General features: G+C 38.9%; 1 protein-coding gene across 2 annotated transcripts in view; it reads right to left on the reverse strand.

Moving 5' to 3' along the window:
- SMAP1 (small ArfGAP 1) overlaps window positions 1–20,634 on the reverse strand; it is a 100,563-nt gene that overhangs the window by 26,025 nt on the left and 53,904 nt on the right. The gene's annotated exons all lie outside the window — the stretch shown is intronic.

Genomic DNA, 20,634 nt, shown 5'->3' on the forward strand with positions numbered 1-20,634 from the left:
TACAGCTACACAGTTTTCACCAACACACTAACCTTCTGTCTGAAAAATGAAAAAAAAAGCTATTAGTCACCTAACTATTTACCAACACTTCATCTGGACAATCGTGGTCACGCAAAGCAATATCCAGTAGCTATCGAGAAAAAACCTTCCTCTTACCCTTAATTTTACTTGCAATGCTACGTTGCTTCCCCCATTCTCTCACCATAACAAACACCAGTTGTGGAATTTCCTATCCTCCTGTCTGAGACTTCAAACAGTTTTAAAATCCGGTATGCCTTCATGCCTGGTTAAGATGTTGTGTGAATTTGTGCAAATTCAGAAGATGCTTGTTTGACGCTTAACGTCTGTATTGACTGAGAGATGGACAGGGACTCCCTCTAAAGTCACCTACCCTTAGGCATAAATTAAGTAAGGTTGGCACTAATGGGATGAGTTAGAACAAGAAACTTAGAGGCACACAATTATTCTTGATTTACAAAGCACCTAAATAACACCCCCCCTCCTTTACCATGCTATTTCTTAATACGGTCTTGTTCTCTCTTCCGCCCCGTGGATCTTGGGCTACCCGTCTGTACTGTGGTCCACTTGAAGAAGGTAGGATGAAAAGCAGTGCCTTACTAAAGCGTTCTGAGTAGAGGATCATGCCATATTTCTGGGGCTGGAGCAGAGGACTTCCAGAGGTCCCTTCCAGCCTATATAATTCTGGCATAAACAAGGTGTTGAAACTTTTAGAAAAAAACAAAAATGGAAGTCATACTAGAGCCACTTGAAAATTTTATTACAAATCATAAAGAGAAACGTGATGTTTAATTTCTCTTTAGCAGTTTTGCTCCAACAGGACTCATACATGAGTAAGCTTTATGTAGAGAGTGGTCTTTTGAGATGTTAAAGCTAAATATTGCACACAGAAGCGTGCAACAGGCAAAAAACGGCATAACAACCCAGTGACATTTCTTAAACGTAATGTTTAATTTAGTGTTCTGCTTTATCTAAAAATTACCGCATTTTGTAGCGGTGCAATAGAGCATGACAAATCCTTCTGCACTAGGATTCATCTCGGTTTCTATTACTAGTCTGCTTTACTCCCACAGCAATTATTTTTAAGTATTGACACCAGCACTAGCTAAACTATTCTTTGTCGAGTCCTTTGGAAAAAGGCTGCATAAAAATAGGAGACTAAGCAACATTAAATAAATCAAAAATAGCATTAAAAATCTGCTATTAAAAAGCCAAGTAGAAAGGAACAGGTACATAATTTTGTGCATTTATTTTCAAGTGGAGCCTTCAAGGTTACTGGGGCTACTATTTCTTACAACATTCAAGGTTGTCTTAGCAACTTACGTGGTTTTATTAAGCACGTGATTATAGCAATTCCTACATATATTTACTTCGGGTCATATATTAACAGCTTCTCATTCAAAACCACCATTATGTCGCTAGTACTTTCTTCTGAAACACTGTCCTCACAAACAGCAGAGCATCAAAACATCTTTGATATACAGGCCTTACATTTCCATTTTTCACAGTTGTCACCAATGGCCACTACACCATACTTGAAGGCTGTTCTCACTTTGCAGTATCTATTGAAACCAAGCAATGTCCTCTGCCTTAAATTATTCTGAGATTACTGAAAAACAGTTTATTTGCAAATATCAGTGAATTAAACTGAGGCCAGAACAAGCTTCAGGTTGAGGGAGGTGATCCTTCCCCTCTACTCAGCACTGGTGAGGCCACACCTGGAGTGCTGTGATCCGGTTCTGGGCTCCCCAGTAGAAGAGACACACAGACACACTGGAGCAAGTCCAGCGACAGGCCAGAGAGACGATTAAGGGACTGGAACACCTCTCACATGGGCTGAGAGATCCGGTACTGTTCAGCCTAGAGAAATGAAGGCCTTCTATACCGATAGCTGAAGGGCAGGTGTGCAGAAGCTGGAGCCAGGCTCTTTCCAGTGGTGCCCAGTGACAGGACCGGAGGCAGTGGGCACAAACTGAAACACAGGAGGCTCCATCTACACATCAGGGAACACTTTTACAGGGTGACTGAGCACTGGCAGAGGTTGCCCAGAGAAATTCAAAAGCTGTCTGGATACCAGCCTGGACAATTTGTGCTATGTCACGTAGGCAGTTGGACACGATGACCTCCAGAATTTCCTTCCAACCTCAACCATTCTGCAATTCTGTGATTCTCTCAAGAGATATAGTGTGCAGGAATTATCAGCTATTTTATTCACTCTTGGCAGATGTTTCTGCCGAGGCTGAAGGCCTTTCATGCTTTCAGGTACCCTAACTAATAATCTCTTAATTTTCCCAGTGGAAGGGGCTAAAAGCAATCTTCTCTGGACTACTGTGATTTCTCAGGGGCTCATCCGTCTTTTCTGGTGTGATGCCTAATGCATAGAAACGCTGTTTCAGGATTGGTTTTGTAGCAACTCCTTTACGAGTAATCATTCCTCCTTACTGGATTTTGCCTCACCTGTATCTACCATAGCCCCTTCCTGAAGCTCTCTCTGAGAGATCTTTTACTAGCAGCTCTTCAGATTGCTTCAGCATTTAAGTGCAAGTATCTTCTGCGGGAATATTATGCAATATTCATACTCCATACTTAATAAAAGGAATCCGGGGGGGGGCGGCGGCGTGGGGGGGTGGAAATCAAGTTCAACTGCAGGAGAGGTCACAGTTGCTACGATGATCCCCTGAGAGGCACGCAACGCTTACAGTACGGGAAGGTGAGTACTTAACAGGAGTCAAGAAAGAACAGACTAAGGTCAAGAGTAGCTTTTTCTTCTACTGTCTGATCAGAATTTCTACTTTTATTCTTCTGAAAAGACTACGTGATACATAGGAGCCTAAGACAAATGCCGTTCCTTCATAAAATATCTGACTTTTGACTTAATATTTAGAAGGCAGACTAATTGTCAAAATACTGGATAATGGATAACATTTTCCTAAGACCTGTATTGACTGCATGTTATTAAAAGTATATAAGACAAACACATGTGCTGTGCACTGAAAATTGGTAAAGCTGCTATCACGGAAATAATTCCCTCTAAGTTTCTTCTCTGATTAATTCTTTATTTAGTATCCAGTGATGACCAACTGACAATTTTATACCTGCTAGATCTGAATCCTGCCTGCTGTACATCTACAATACCATAAAAACATGGTATGACAAAACATGGCACTAAAGCCTTACCCATAAGTAGCCCTTAGGTAACAAGATAAATCACCTTCTAGTATCTACAGCGCAGATATTTTAAAAATAGTTAGAAACTTTCCGTAACTTTACATTTAACAAAATGAACAGTTGAGAAATTATGTCTACAAACAAGAAAACTCATCTCTTTCCCATTTAAATAAAATGGTAATACAGAAATGAATATTTAGATCTTCATTTATTTTCCACACACTGTCACTAAAAGTCAGTTGGCTGGAAATCAGTGGATACAACTACACATGCTGGTAATCTGCATATACCTCCACATTGCAACTTGGTTAACATTTTGTGCTAAGAAACCATCACAAATAAAATTCAAAAGCAGACAACTGTGGAAAAGATCAGGCCATTTGTAATTTATTACAGTTTTAAAGCACGCAAGTGCATAAGCCTGCTTAATAATTTTATGTAATGTAATTTTCTTAGATTCACACTGAGCCGATGCCTTCATCAGTGGAAGCCAGACCAGTCTGTCTGCTTGTAATTCATTGAGATACTGGCTATGATTTAATCAATCTTGTTCATTTTTCTACCCTTAGGAAATAGTAGGATAAATCACTTATCAAGCTTGTTCATTTTCCTACTCATCTTTCCTTTCATCTTTAAGATTTTGAAGTATTTTCCAGTTCATCAGGTTTTGGTGGAAAAATTACAAAAAATCGTACCAAAGTTTTGGGTTTTATTTTGCTCAAATCCTTGACTACATCCTTACAAGATCAAAACAACATAAGTGTAGAAAACTTCCCAATTTACCTAAAATGAGAAAGTTTTCTATTCCATCATGAAAGAGGAACTTGTAATTCAACAACCTACATTTAATGTTGCATTCCTCTTTCTCCCCCATTATTCTTTCTTTACTCATTTTGTGAAACAATAAAAGCTACCTGAGGCTGAATTTGAAAAATAGGGTAAGAACACTAGTTTAGGCCAGGAAAAAAAAATAAAATAATTGTCCCTACTAGGTCTCAATTTAAAAAACAAAGCTCAGTTTTACACAAACAAATACTACCTCTTATTGAACTCACATAATGCATTGTTTTCAATATACCATTAATAATACCGTTCTAGTTCAATCGAATTTATGTGAAACACTTTCCTTGAGTTAGTTGAAAACAAATAAACCAGCAAGTAACACTGTTAAGTACTCTATTCACACATGAGGTTCTCGGGTTGATTTTATAGATTTGTTTCTCATATGTTACTCGAAATCAAATTTTCTAGTAAATAAGGACATTTTGTTGACAAGAACAAGAGAACTGAAATCTATTTTATACTATATATTTTGCAGACTAATTGCCTGTGTGGGTCTGGCTGGGATGGAGTCAACGTACTTCATAGCAGCCAGTATGGTGCTATGTTTTCGATCTGTGGCTAAACCAGTGTTGGTGAAACACCGGTGTTTTGGCTATTGCTGAGCAGTGCCTGTACAGCATCAAGGCTTCTTTTTTCCTCACTCTGCCCCTGCAGTGAGTAGGCTGGGGCTGGGAGGGGACACAGCCAGGACAGCTGACCTGAACTGACTGAAGGGATACTCCATACCATATGACGTCGCGCCTTCTGAACTCATCCCATCAACACATGCAATACTGACATAATACTTTTGATAACCTCATCACGTTAGAAATATGATTGCATAAAACCAGCAAAACTATCAGCCTTTGTTTTGCTAGTCAAAACAAGCCAACCTCTAAGCCTCTCTTTAATAAATTCAAGGACTACACACACACACACAGAGACAGCAATACTTCACCATTGTTCGGCAGTTTTCTTGTTAACCACCTTCTCTTCCCTTTCTCTAGTATTCTACAGACTTCACCAAGTAGATACAAGGAGCACGTTAGTCAAGTGAATCAACCTATTTATGGAACTCGCCCTACAAATCGCAGTGATTCACAAGTTGTCTTTTCTCATTGAAGCTTAGTGTATGCAAACCTCAATACCCTGAATCCGAGCATTATAGTTTTTGCAGTAGACTCATCCAAAGGTAAACTCCCACTCCCTGGAACGGGCAGCTGTCTCTTCTCCCAGAGACTTAGACAGCAAGTTTGCAGGAGATGGGATTGTGAAGAACATTCATTAACACCTGAAGCGTAAGTGGCATACTGTAGGAATTCCAATGTCTCAGTCAGGGATTTCATCAGATTTTGTTCAGCCAGATATTTTTGGAGATAACCATTACATGAGTAATTCATTCTGCCTCAGAGAAAAGAAAAATAATGAAAGCATTGCCAAGTCACTCTTCCTCCTTCCTCCGTACCAAGATTACAGTACAGCACATATGATGCTGTCTACAAGGGATACGGTTATCTCATGGGCAAGACAAAAAGGAGGGTCAGTACCACCATGACTGACAGTCACACACCTATTAAATTCACCTATATAACAGGATGCTTTGAGGGCTATCGCTGATGTTACCCGTGCTCCTTCTCTGTGAAACAACAGCTTGTCCTCTCCTGACTCTCAGCACTGTGCCCATGTACACGTTTGGCTCCTAAGTGTAGAAGAAGATGGGTAGGAGACAAGAGTCTCCTACTCTTGTAAAGAAGGAAAAAAAGAATAATGTTAGGTAATTCAAGTTTCCATTTTCTCCTTCTGTAACCTTATACCAAGTATCTTCATATGTACAAACTTTAAGGGTTTAACAGTTCTAAAAGACGTATGACACACAATAGAAATGTAAACCCCCCGAAATGCTTTATAAACAAGTGGAACTTTTGCTGAATTCACTATTACAAGATGTTCATGTAAATAACGCATCAGGTTTCAACATCAGTATTTAGGATTAACACTGACCTTATTCTCACTTACGTTACCTGAGAGCATTAGAAGGGGTAGCATACACGGTGCAAGACATATGCCACATAACTAATAGCTCTGAAGAAGAAAAACTCTCTGGTCAGAGCAGTCACAAGTTACTACCGTAAATACTTCTCCTACTCGAAAGCAAGATACCAGTCGCTGTCAAAAATCTGATCCATCACCTGTCCAGTCCAGTTATCTGCTCCTATTTTAATACTTTAATATTACACACAAAAAAAATACCACTCTGCACATTTTCCTCAATTTTCTACTTCAATGAAAAATTCATTGTAATTTCATACACATCTGGCTACTCATGCATTTCTTACTTCTATACCCTACCTTAACTACAAGAAGCTTTATGAAAGCTGGAGATCCATCATACAATTTAGCAAAAAGCACTTCTAAGTTACTTAAAAGCAACTTGCAGTTTACTCACTAGAGCTTATCAACACTTCTATGGTTACTGAATAAAAGTCTTCCTTTGCTCTTATTAGGTAGGAATTGTATGCCTTGTGCATAAAGTAATTGGATTCCTTCCCTCTTCATTACCTGCTTGCAATAAAACTTGCAAGACAGCACAAACATTTGAGAATTCCCATATGAGAAAATAATGTTAGTAATTTACCATAACCTTGCAATAGGTTTGTAGAGATGATTTTTCCTGACAGCTCATCTACTTCTACTATATGAGTTAGTTTACTTTGTATCTAGTTAAAGCATTACTCAAGTAGGTATCTTCGAATTTTTAAAGAATGGTTTTACAACTTTTGTATCTGACATATAAGTAAGTAAAAACTAATCCTTTCATAATACTGAATGTAAATCCCATTAAAGATGAAACATGTTTACCCTCCTATAAGACACTAGCATTTTTTTCAGACTTGTAACTAAACATGAATAAACCCAGAAATCAGAATAACTCTTCAAAATTTCAGGTACTTTTAGCATGTGATAAAGTGCTATTTTGCCTAGCTAGCAAAAAAGCCAGAAAACAAGTGTACTATATTGAATCACAAGATATACATTATGAAGTTGTACAAACTACAGCAACTCTGGAAGCAAACTCTGATGCATTTCTAATCAAGAGAAAAAAACCCACCCATCAACCAAAAAAAAAAAAAAAGGGGGGGAAATGTGAGTTTATTATTTAAGAGTCTATTGCAATTATTCCAATGAATCACTCTCAGACACTGAACTACCGACGCTGATGTAGGTAAGTGACATTTAAGGCACTTATACCAAGCAAACCAACAAAACTGAATTGCCTTTTTTTTTTTTTCTGTAAAATAGGATTCTGTACACGTGACGGTCATTCAGTTGAAACACACTCCTGAAGGAAAACATTGATCTACATCTCCACTTTAAAGGCCTGGGCATATGGATTTCATTAGATTTTCCCAGTTAGGGCAAGGTACTTGTACAAGATTATGTAAAATGTGTTATATCTTTAGTCATTTGAATTAAAAACTTCATGGCAGAACTAACGGACAGCTGCACCATAACCTTATTTCATTAATATGATTTTACCTGGGTCCAGGATAATATGCTAATAATATCAATGGAAAGTGGATTAAGACTATTGCTTAGTTATGACTTATTGATCACCAGTACTACCACTTTATTTTAACTGAATTTAAAATGTTAGCTCAGATCTCATTTACTTTAGTCAATGTATTCCAAGAAGGCTTAACACCTTTCATGTCTCGTACTAAGCTGAATCAGTTTATCTCCCTTCCAACGCATCAGACATTCTCAGAGGCCCTTTTACCTTGCTCAAAACAAGGTATGCAACTGTAGAAGCACAGTTTCCTAAAATGAAGTTGTCTTTCTTTTTATACTTACTGCTGAGACTATGTCAGAATAGCAAAGATTAATTCTTTCTTTTCAAATTCTTGTATTCATGCATTAAATCTATGTAATAACAACCATATTTTAAATACTAGTTGTATGCATTCATTTTCACGGAATCACAGAATGGTTCAGGTTGGAAGTGACCTTAAAGATCATCTAGTTCCAACCCCCCTCCCACGGGCAGGGACACCTCCCACTAGACCAGGCTGCCCAAAGCCCCATCCAGCCTGGCCCTGAACACTTCCAGGGATGGGGCAGCCACAACCTCCCTGGGCAACCTGTTCCAGTGTCTCACCACCCTCACAGTAAAGAATTTTTTCCTGATATCCAATCTAAATCTCCCCTCTTTCAGTTTGAGGCTGTTACCCTGTGTCCTACCATTACACTCCCTGATAAAGAGTCCCTCCCAATCTCTCCTGTAGGCCCCCTTTAGGTACCAGAAGGCTGCTATAAGGTCTCTTTGGAGCCTTCTCTTCTCCAGGCTGAACAACCCCAACTCCCTCAGCCTGTCTTCATAGGAGAGGTGCTCCAGCCCTCTGATCATCTTTGTGGCCCTCCGCTGGCCCCGTTCCAACAGGTCCATGTCAATTTCAAACATATTATGTTCCTAAAGCTGACAAGTTCAGAATAGGATCTGAAAAAAGAGGGCAAGCTCTTTCTCCTAAGTTTGGCACTTGAAGAAAAGCATTAAAAGACTGCGAGGTGATTGCTAGGTAACTGTCACAACAAGAAGTAGGAACCTCAAGCCAAGCTGGAGATGGCAAGACTGCAGAGAAGGACAGGCACATAGTCTGAGTGCAGAGGTATTAAAGTTTTCTAGAGATTCCGGGGGCAAGGATTTGAGCAGGGTTTGCTGCAGTGCTAAATCTTTGAAATGACTGCGTTTGAGCTCAGAAGCAAGGACCTGTTTACAAGGACACAAAAGGCAGGGGGAAAAAGCTGTTTATCAACCCTTTTCCTATTTTGTATTATCTTGTCACGGAATTTTATTTAGATAAAACCCAAGCATTCTACTTTTAATCCAATAAAAGCCGTTTTTTACATCTTTTAGAAGTCATGAGGTAGAAAACCTAGGTAGATCTTAAAGCTGTAGCTGATCCAGTGTCCCATTACAACATCTATAAATCCGATTAGGGTCGAAGCTTTCCAATGCACCTCAGTTTGCAAGATGTGAAATGCAATAAACACAGTTTGTATTTTTATAAGCTGTTTTAAATACATCTTCAGTTTTAGAACTGCATATTATGGTTATACGAACTCAGCTTACATATTTCTATTCCGTTTCCATTGAGCTAATTAGCCTGGGCAAGACTGCAATAATGCAGCTGTATTAGTTCCAAGTTCCTCATTAAACGGTTTTCTTTTATAACTTTCCTTCTAAAAACCTTTTGAGTTATACATACTGTAACATCAGCGTACCCAATCAGAACTAAGGGGTATATATTTGTAATTCCTTCTTCATACGTCTCCAGACAAGAACGAGCTGTTTTAGGCACGGTAACTGACGGAGCTCAGAGTGACAAAACAATCCATTGCTTTCCAACCCTATTCGTGAAGGGATGCATTTGCATTCTTTTATTTGACTCTAACAACAGTGCTTTTTTGCTGAAAAATGCTTTTTACATGCGACAAGTTCATCGAATACCAAGACCCTGCACCCTTAGCCAGTCACCAGCTCAGACCTTGTATCTTTCCAGATGCTGATACGCTACTCACTGGGTAGTCCAGCATGAATTTGGCTAGCAGTTACACACGTGTGTGAGCACAATATGGGTGTCTCCAGTAGCTGGTCTTAGACGTGCTGCTTTGCAATAGTTGGCTTCTAGATTCTGGTCTCTCCAGCTGCTGACCGTTATGCTCCTCAAACCTGCCGTCTCTTTGCAGTGGCCGACACCAGCCTCTTAGCCTTCTTGTCTCATAGTCCAACTTGAAGTTTGCTAGTGCTTACACACAGACACAGAAGAGACAACGCACTCACACACAATAGGGTTGCAAATAGAATTTGGCAAGAATGTAGGACAGCCTGCAGCGATCAAGTGCAGGGCTCAGACAAGCGTACTGCCCAGCAACCTGCATATATGGGACCAACCCTTTCTATCCCCTTCCCTCTGCTTCTTCATGCCTGGTTTCTCCCCAATCCACCTTGATTCCTCCATTTCCCTGCTTTTGGTTTGTCACCCAAACATCCTATAATAAGCTTCATACAATATTCTCTGCCCTATCCCCATATTCTTTTCTCTATGCATCCCCTAGTAAGTCCTATAGCCTAGTATGCAATCACCCTTTACTTGCCTGGGGTTCCTGGAAGAGAATCTCTTTTCTTGACCGATCTCAACACTCTCCTTTGACAGACCTAGGAGAAGCAGACCACTGTGCTCCCTCTTCACTCATTAGATTACTCTGGTTCTGCTCCCTGTCATTGTTGCTCTGATCCTTGCTGTCTTTATGTTTTAGTCACACAGTCTAACAGCATCACAACACTCAACATTGTTTCATATATACCACCTCTGAATTAGGAATTTTCCTAACAGAGTTCTGCTTCCTGCGTTGGACTGATACTCTGTACTGGCATCTTTTCTATCATTATGGCAAGCAGCATGATATAAACACTTCATAAGGTCTCAGCATACTACGTCTATAGAGATGCATTTTAAAAGAGCCTCTCAATTAGTTCCATGGGAATTCAATCCTGTCGCTGACAGCTAATCAGACTGAAATAACCCCACAGGTTAATTTTTCTTACTTCTCTATCAGCCTGTTGCTTTTCTTTGGCTGCTATAGAAGTACTTTATCATATATAGAGTACTTTATCATCCTCATATACAAATACATCATTCTGTTTCACAAATGCAGAACTTAGTAAGAGGAAGAAACATTTAATAAGTACTTATGCATCATTAGCTGTTCATGTCTACAATCATTAGTTGTATTAGTTTCTTCTGCCAGTCAGGTTTGGGTTTTTTTTCCTTCGTTTTATTCTCATTTCAAAGTTAACCACTTTGAAACAATTACGTTAGAAGCTAATTAATTTTAACCTAATTAATTTTAGAAACAAATTAATTTTAAGCAATACCAAAATGTATTGCCCTTTACTTGAGTAAACTCCATTTTCTTTGTCTTCCCCCTCCATATCACCGTAATCTTTAACACCAACTATCAAGAAGCATTCTAACCACAATCTAGTCTAGCAGTCTACACCTGGACTGGAAATGAGTCAAACTTCTTCCTGCTTTTATTCCTCAAGTTTAAATAATGCAAATCTTTATGAAATTTCGGGTATTCTGAAAATGAATATTTAAATCATCCTTACAAAACACAAGGATCGCTAAACTTTTTAGATTCACAGCTTCAAAGATTCTGAAGTTTTACAACTGACCCTTCAGGTGATATTACAAGGGCTCTGACTTGTTCAGGCGTGCATTTCCACATTTATGCTGAGATTTGACCAAACCAATTTCTTTTACACCACTAAAATAGTCAATGTTTAAACAAAGGAAAAAAGATATATTGATGGCCTTTGACACCGTCCCCCACTGCATTCTCCTGGAGAAGCTGGGGAATCATGGCATAGACAAGTGTACTCTTCGCTGGGTAAAAAACTGGCTGGATGGCCGTGCCCAGAGAGTTGTGATTAATGGGGTGAAATCCTCTTGGCGGCCCATTACCAGTGGTGTCCCTCAGGGCTCAGTTTTGGGGCCAGTTTCCTTTAATATCTTCATCAATGATCTGGATGAGGGGATTGAGTGCACCCTCAGTAAGTTTGCAGATGACACCAAACCAGGTGGGAGTGTTGATCTGCTTGAGGGTAGGAAGGCTCTACAGAGGGACCTGGACAGGCTGGATCGATGGGCCAAGGCCAACTGTAGGACGTTCAATAAGGCCAAGTGCCGGGTCCTGCATTTCGGTCACAACAACCCCAAGCAACACTACAGGCTTGGGGCAGAGTGGCTGGAACGCTGCCCAGCAGAAAAGGACCTGGGGGTGCTGGTGGACGGCCAGCTTAACATGAGCCAGCAGTGTGCCCAGGTGGCCAAGAAGGCCAACAGCATTCTGGCTTGTATCAGGAACAGCGTGGCCAGCAGGAGCAGGGAAGTGACCGTGCCTCTGTACTCGGCACTGGTGAGGCCTCACCTCGAGTACTGTGTTCAGTTCTGGGCCCCTCTGTACAAGAGGGACATTGAAGTGCTGGAGCGTGTCCAGCGGAGAGCTACCAGGCTGGTGAGGGGTCTGGAGACCAGGCCATATGAGGAGAGGCTGAGGGAGCTGGGCACGTTTAGCTTGGAGAAGAGGAGGCTGAGGGGAGACCTCATTGCCCTCTCCAACTACCTGAAAGGAGGTTGGAGAGAGGTGGGTGTTGGCCTCTTCTCCCAAGTGAATAAGGACAGGACCAGAGGAAATGGTCTGAAGTTGCGGCAGGGGAGGTTTAGATTAGATATTAGGAAGAATTACTTTACTGAAAGAGTGGTCAGGCACTGGAACAGCCTGCCCAGGGAGGTGGTTGAGTCACCATCCCTAGAGGTGTTTAAGAAACGTCTAGATTTGGCACTTCAGGGCACGCTCTACTGGCAGAGATTGTAGAGGTTGTGTGTGTGTGTGTGTGTGTGTGTGTGTGTGTGGGTGGGTGGGTGGGTGGGTGGGTGGGGTTGGACTCGATGATCTCAAAGGTCCATTCCAACCATGAAGATTCTATGATTCTAAGACAAAAAACCCCAACCTGTAAGTTATCTTGAACAGAAGTTACCCATGTTACTACACAGTGTAAAATACACTATCTATGTATCAGACAAGCCTGCAGTACCTTACTCTGACATGAAGTACAATACCCTCAAGTTGAGAGAGAACATATTTGCTGAGCAGAGAGGTGGGGCACCTTTATTTTTCAACAGTACACTGACACGCACGGGGACCAACTTCAGAAATGCCCCCATTTTCTAGCTGCAGGCGCCAATTTTATGAAGGAAAAATTTCAAGTAAAACTGAAATACAATCTCATCGAGTTGCAACCCTTTTTTTCAACAGAGACAGGAGGCAATTGATTGCAGATGGATTAACAGTGTTGACTGATATACAAGGAATTTAGCATTAAAGAGATGCTAGTTATTTGAACAACTAGGTAACTGGTGACTTAATTTTGTACCATACTTATCCGGAGTAACTTGTCCATTGACTTCGAATTGTGTTAGAAGATCCCGCTTCTACCTCATCTTGCTTTTATCTCTACCACAGTTACAGTGCTATCTTCCAAATACCTTTGAGTTAATTTTCTGAACACATAATTATGTAACAGGATGAATGTCAAAGCCATAAAGTTTACTGTGCAATTATTCTTGTGCCATGAGCAACTACTGAAACATAATAAATTCTATAGTCCAAATAAATACTCATTCCTTTTAGTAAAAAGCCACACAATCAATACTTATGTCAACTACGAATTTAAACTGGAAGACACTGAAAGTTGCATGACAGGGTTTGGAAGCTTGCTGAAACCTCTCACAACGTTTTATTATTATTACTAAACAATTTAAAGCTTAAGCTAATGTTGGAGCTTTTAACATTGTCAGTGGCATCTAAAATTATTTTTTATGGAAAATGGAGTTACTATCTTTACTCCTAAGTAAGAGTAGCACATCTGACAGTGCTTCCCACTACCCCATTGCCCTATCTTGATGGTCACACACTGGAGCGAGATGTCTCTCCTGAGGAGTTTAAGCACGTTCTAGCTTAAGCACAGTAAAATGAAACAGAACACACAAAGACACTTGATTGCTTTGCTCATACTCCAATACTTGCATTATTTTATGAAAATAAAGAAAGCCTATTATTCAAAACAAGATAATAATAGTATTTTGAGTGACATTATTCAAATTAAATGTCTTTTTCCTGTTATCAACTACATCTCATCCAATCCTTACCCTTCTTTACATTCAGTTCCATGTATGAGTACCACTTCTGTAAAAATGTTTTTTTGTTCTTGCACATTTGATTGATTGTATACAATCTCCTAACTAGCACTATAATTTTTATAAAACTTTTTAGATGAGATTGTATATTTGCACTTCAATCATGCACGTTCCTGTGGTTACAAATGTCTCAGAATGAATAAGACTTGGTGATGTAGATGTTTTTATCTAAAGATAGCATCCATCCATGAATAAGGCTGATTTAGTTCACGCTTATTTAAATGTGCCTACTTTTTTTTTTTGTTCAATATACACATAAGTACATGTAGACGTTGCCTTCTTAATTGTCTCGAAGTCACCAGGAGAAAAGGTGAAGCTTATCGCAAGCAAGCAGGAGAAACCTGAAAATGCCATCTGTTAATAAGCATTGTCAACTGAAAACCCAGGGCACTTTTAGGTTTTGACCCTGCATGGAGAAAAAATATAACTGAGGATCAATTAAAACCAAGCACACTTAACAATACCTTCTTGTTAAAAATAGTTTGGCAAGTTAAACAAGGGCCAATTTAACCAAAGCAGCCCAAAACCAAGCCTGTTCTCATAGTTTTAAGATTACATTTCTGTAGAATTAAAAAAAACAAACAACCAAAGAAAAACAACAAAAAAAACCCCACATTAAAATACTGTTCTGCTGCAGACCAGAGTTGAGAGGATCAACCAAATACAGAGAACACGCACTGGGCCGAGGAAAAAAAATGTGATACGCTTCCTGCAGGTTGTCTGCTTTTCCAACTCTAAAAAGACAAATACCCTTCTTCCCATCTGACAAAAAAGGGTTTTCTTTCAATTGCTTCTCCCTGCAATATCTATTTCTTAATTTCTTTGTCTACAACTCCCAATACGTAATAAGAGCCACGACAGATTAATTTCATTAAGTAAGACTATTTTTCAAGGCAATCCTCAAACACAAGGAGTCCTTTGTTACCTGCAAAGGGAATGAATCGCAGAGTTTCAGGAAGAATCTAATTTGATTTGCCTTTCTCCAGATTAGCATTAGAAGCAACCAAAGAACCTGATCTCTTCCATATGACTGAAAAGGTATGATTAGAAATGTAAAACCAGGCTGGGACAGGTCCATAAAATGCAGACTGAGAGAGCAAGAAGCCTTGAAACCTTTCACTCTCTGTGGGGGTAGGAGGCAGGGAAACAGGCTGTCCTAAGTCTTATCACATACTCCTAAATCCTGAGCTTTAATGCGTACCTACTCAGTCTGAATTTGTGAAAACAGAGATTAAGAGTATAAATAAGACTATGCATTCAACCAAAGAGCAAAACATGTTTCTATTTTTCTGTTTCTCTGATATACACTTGATTACTTATATACTAGCATTTAAATTTATATAAAAGTAAGTTTATATAAAGAAAAAACCAAAACATTAAAAAATTAAATCAATCAGGCAAACAATGTTTAGAAGTCTAGTGAAACATATTGTTAACAACCTTCCAAGTGATTTAGCAAATATATCATTAATATGGTATCAAAATAAAGAAAGCCTTTAGAATATGTAGAATGTAATTACCATTCAGGTCAATATTTGTACAGTCAACTTATTCCTACAGCTTAAAAGTAAACACCTATATATATATCACTTCCACCAAACTGGTGTTTAAGTGGACACCAAAAATTTTGCAGGTTTTCATTCTTCCACTCATTCTCACAATGAAGTGAAGGACACGAGAGCACTATTTGCTCCAGCTCATTTCTCCTTGTACAAAACGATTAGGATGGTAATTTGGAAAATTTTGGGCAAGTAAAAAATTATCCCCAGAGAACAAATAGGGACTAATAGTTCCTCTTGTCTCACTTGCCCAGACAGGTTGATTTCTGTGGGAGTTTTAGCTGTCTCCGGGGGAAAACAAAAAAAATTAAACAAACCCACTAAATTCTACATTAAATTCTTCCCATTTGGTTAAATGAATATTTGACATATTGTTTTTCCTATAGGAAGGGGAAAATGATTTGATCTTATTTTCATTTGAGGGGCTCTCTAGCACTTTTAAAATGCAAATAAACTTATGTCAGTACCTCCGCAATGCTGGGCATCTGGTGCTCGCTGGTACCAGCTGACTGAGAGGCAACAGCTCACTGTTATTGCTGTGTTTAAACTGGCAATTTAGTCTCCAGTTTGGGGAAGAAAAACAGCATTTGATATACTACCATTGAAAGATAACCTCTAACTGACCCATTCCCGTCGCTTAAATCAACTCTATATACAAACAAGAGGCAATTTCAAACTCAAAATGCAATATAATAAAACAAAGTAAACCCAGTGTCAAATAGTACTTCAGTTAATCAAGTTTAACTGCTGCAATCCTTCAGAAACATTCATCATCCTGATGTGTTCAGCAGAATGAAAAAAGTCTTAACTTTGAATGTCAATATTAGTTTGCAAAAGCACAAAGAGTTTGTGGGAAAAAAAATAGTTTGTTCTTTACAACCTAACCATTTAACTTTACTGTCCCAATACGACACAATCTTGTCTTACTTTCAATAAATTAGATGTGGTTTCACAGTAACTCTAGCCCTCAATATGCAGTATTTTACAATGAAACCATCACAATATTTTCATGAAAGTCTTCAACTGATGTGAAACCTCTAAAATAAACACCGCAGAAAGCTACACAGTGCTGAACACAAACACTTCCAAAGCATTCAGTGCCATGGACTTCGCCGAACTTTCTAATTTTGGGCATCAGAAATACTTGCCAAGTTTTCCACGGACAGTTTTCCAAATCACTTCTGGCTTAATTCTGGATTGCTAGCACTGATGAACATCAGGTTTTCTTCATTTAAAAATTAAGCTATATAAAAAATTGAACCCTATAAAAATCTGAACATTTAGGCATATGAATTTTCTCCCTTTATTTTGGGAGCACTCCAAAGCCTCAAGACGTCAATCCCTAGTGATGCCTTTTTTGTCTGAATTTGTACTGCAGCTGGACATAAAAAGGTACGTCTTGAAAAAAACTAGAATTTTCCTACTTGCTCTGAAATTCGAGAAGTCATTCACCCAGCTCAATCCAAGTTCTCTGTTCTAAATAGTGCAATGCCAGTGCCTTCACTAAACAAAGTATTATTCCTTATATCATTTGATTATTTGCAAGGACATTCTTCCTCAGCCCATTCTTTGCAGGCTCTTGTTTATCCTTGGGACACACAATCTCCCCAGGTCACACGCTGGCCACATCCCAACCGTGTCCCTCATAGTTCTGATCCCTCAGCCCAGATGACGAGACTGCACGCCATCTCCTTCCCTTCTGCCCTTCCTTTCAGGGGAGAACAAGTATGCGGTGGATGGGATACACACAGACAGAGGACGAAGAAGCAGCGTGGAGCTTACCTGAAGTGCTCCTCTGTGCTATAAGCAGAAACTACCTAAAACCACAGCACAGATTAAATTCTAGTTGAAAAAACTACTATGAGTCTTTGGTAGCTCCCTTACGCATCAGTAGAATACGTGGGCTACATATGCTTTTTAAAGTCACCACATAAATGTAAATTGAGCACATTCAGTTACCCAAGGATGAATAAAAATCCTACTCAGTAGACACACTAGAAATAAAACAGGAGCTCAGAGATTTACTCTGTTCCTGAATGGAGAACTCGTTCAGTCAGTTTAGGCAGGAGAAAAAAAAAAAAGAAAAAAAAAAAAAAGGCTGATTTGGGAAATTTCACCAACTTCAGCTGTGCAAAAGAGTAATAAATAAGATGGGAAAACTCCTCAGCAGCTGATGAAAGGGTGGGCAGGATGATGAAGTTTAGAAAATGGCTATTAAAAGCCTACCTGGTTTTTCCCACCTATAAATTAAAAATTTTCATCTGTTATCATCAACGAAACATCTAAGATTGGTGCTCAAACTACTGATTTTCTTCTCTCCCCACTACTGAAATGGTCTCTTGAAGGATCGTATTCACTTTTTTAGACAATTTGAAATCTCTTAATCTTAATTGTGTGTACACAACACCTAAAAATTGCTTTCATTGCGTGACAGTCTGCCTTGCACTATTATTCTTGCTACTGGCCCGTAAGAAGCTTGAGATTAGCTCAAATTGATTATTTATTCTTGCAGTGCAACACATTTTTATATTGCCAAAATTGGCATTTCTGTCACTTGCAAACAAGCTGGGCTTTCACTGGACGTTTCAGCTCCACGTAACCTGGCCCCAGGTTTCATGTCATGAAGAACTGTATAATAATTTTTTCAGCAGTTTTCTTGCAATTTTCTTTTTCTTTTTCTCCAAAGTAAGCGTAAGGTTAAGGTTCTTTTAAGCATAAGGACTGAGGAAACTTGAGGTCTGTAATTGCAGAAATGGCACGGGGAGACGGGGACGAAGGAACCTGGGTAAGTTATGCAGGTTTCTCAACTTTCGTCAATTAGTCTGAAAATAATCATTACAACTGCCAGTAGCTTGGCAATGTCACTTATTTTATTTTATTAAGAATTCTGCAGGTCTGATGTAGAACATCAAGTTGTTGGCCACTTTCAATAAAACACTAATCACTGCACTAGACTGAATCTGTAGCTGACGTAGTAAGATCTTGTTATATTACAAATTACCCAGTAATTTTGTCACAGAAAGTGGAACAGCCCAGAAAAATAGAGTCAAACAAGTATCCTCGCTACTCGCTGTTCTGACGTAGATCTCTCTAATCTTGAGGAATTTCTACTCTACATCTGAAACCACTGTTTCAAACTTGAGTGTTCACAAAAACTGTTTCCCATAAAACCCACTTTAAGGACATGATGATTCTTACTGAAAGGCAATTTCAGTAAAAAAGCCCACTATTGTTAATCAGTAAATACATGATTTTCTGTTCTTTTTACGGATCAAAGCCTGCTAATCGACAAAGTATCTTTTATGTCGATATCACCTGACACATTAACGCAATATTGGAATAATGCAGTTTACTAAACCAATGCTACAAGCTTTCAGCAATATTTGAAAATGCAACAGAAATCATGGTAGCCATTCAGCCTGTCAAAGGCTAAAGATCAGCTACAGTCACCGGAGAGAGGCTTTACACGGATGTAGGAGCAGATCAGTCAGTTCCACGGAGCAGAGATCAGAACATGAGAATTAAGTGTGAACATTTTAATTTTTTAGGATGCATATTCTTGTTTTAAGAGCTAAGAAACTTAAATTCAACAGAAGACGTGAAAAAGAAGACACCAGGAACTTTAGACTCATAGGAGTACATAAAAGTAAAGAGATCTGAAGTTTTCTACAGCTTTGACTTTTTACCAGCTTAAGGCCTGCCATTTTTTCAATCTTTATTGATTCTTCTACAGGACGGCTAAAACACTGCATGAATTACTTTAATCAAGAGAAGTCTCAAAATTCTGGTAGAACTGCCAACAGCTTGGTCACCTATTTTTAATTCATTAACTTCCCAAGCCTGGAATATCTTGACTGGAGATACACCATGGCTGCAATAAAGGCGACCACTGACTTCACATATGAAGCGTCCTAAGAATTCTCATATTCTGCTTCCTTCTCCAGAAAGCTGAGAACTGCAATAAAGAGCCATCTACTGCTTGACGTGGTTGCTGAAAACATGATACCACAGTCAAGATGCCAGCATTCCCCTACTGATTCAACATGCAATATTTAAAATATCCTATAGACATCTCTAACCAGATGTGAACTGCATCATTACTAGTCAAGCTAAGAAGAATATTAATGTTTATCAGCTCCCTGAAACAGAATCACAGCACAAAAGCAGCAACGTATTATTACATATATAAAAATAAAACCTTTTGGTCCTCTGTCTCACTAGTACTTTCCCATGGAAATGCAAGCATTTGATATAGGTCTCTTTCCTTTGGATTCTAGACAGCAACTGTGATTTTAAAATATGTGACGTTTACAGGCTGCATCTAAAAATATTTTATTTTGAATGATCTTTAAAAGCCTTGAAAAGCCCAAGCTTAAAGAATCTCTTAAATTAAAAAGATGACACACAGATGAGTTCCATTTGAACAATCAGTGCTGACACATTAATAATGAAATAAAATACACTGCAGTATTTCAAACATTTTGCAGCTGTTACAACAGTACTATTATCTAATGCAGATATATTTACCAAATTCCACAATTTGTAGCACAAGCATTTACAAATCAAAATATTTCTTTTTTACTTGCCTAATCATTAACTGGTAATCTAATGACATTTCAAACGTAAATCTAATCAGTGGCATTTGAATTGGTTTTTATTTCAGGTATTAGGGTAGTCCCTCAGCTGCAACTACGTGCTGTCGTCTTTTCAGTATTCGCCTAAGCCAGTACTCCCAGCCATCTGACAAGGTTCAGGCACCTTTGCAAAGGGAAACCCTCTCTCCCCCAGACCAAAACTAGACCTTTGGGCTTTAGAAAGTTAAAATTTCCAAGCCGCAGCCATGTTTTTAGGCTTTACAACTAAAGTATATTGTTCTAAGGACCAGAATAAAACCTTTAATTTGGTTGGATGCCCTTGTAAAACTTCAACAATCAACAATTTTGATATTTTTATTGTCATCTATAAATATGCTTTAACTTCCTACCATATGAATATGGATATCCTTTTCCCCTAGCTCAGTGAAGCTACACAAATTGTCATAACAAAGTTTGCTTCTGCGCTAATTTATTCCACAACTGCTTTCTAATTTCAGAAAAAAAGATATCTGTATTGGGGAGGGGCTTTTTTCCCCTCCAAGTATGCACATATTTTTGTATCTTGCTTTATTATGCAAAATAAAAAACTTCTACTTGAAAACTGAACTAGAAATACATCTGCAATCATAATGTATGAATACACAACATTTT

This window comes from Larus michahellis, chromosome 3, assembly GCF_964199755.1.
Source record: "Larus michahellis chromosome 3, bLarMic1.1, whole genome shotgun sequence".
Classification (NCBI taxonomy): domain Eukaryota; kingdom Metazoa; phylum Chordata; class Aves; order Charadriiformes; family Laridae; genus Larus; species Larus michahellis.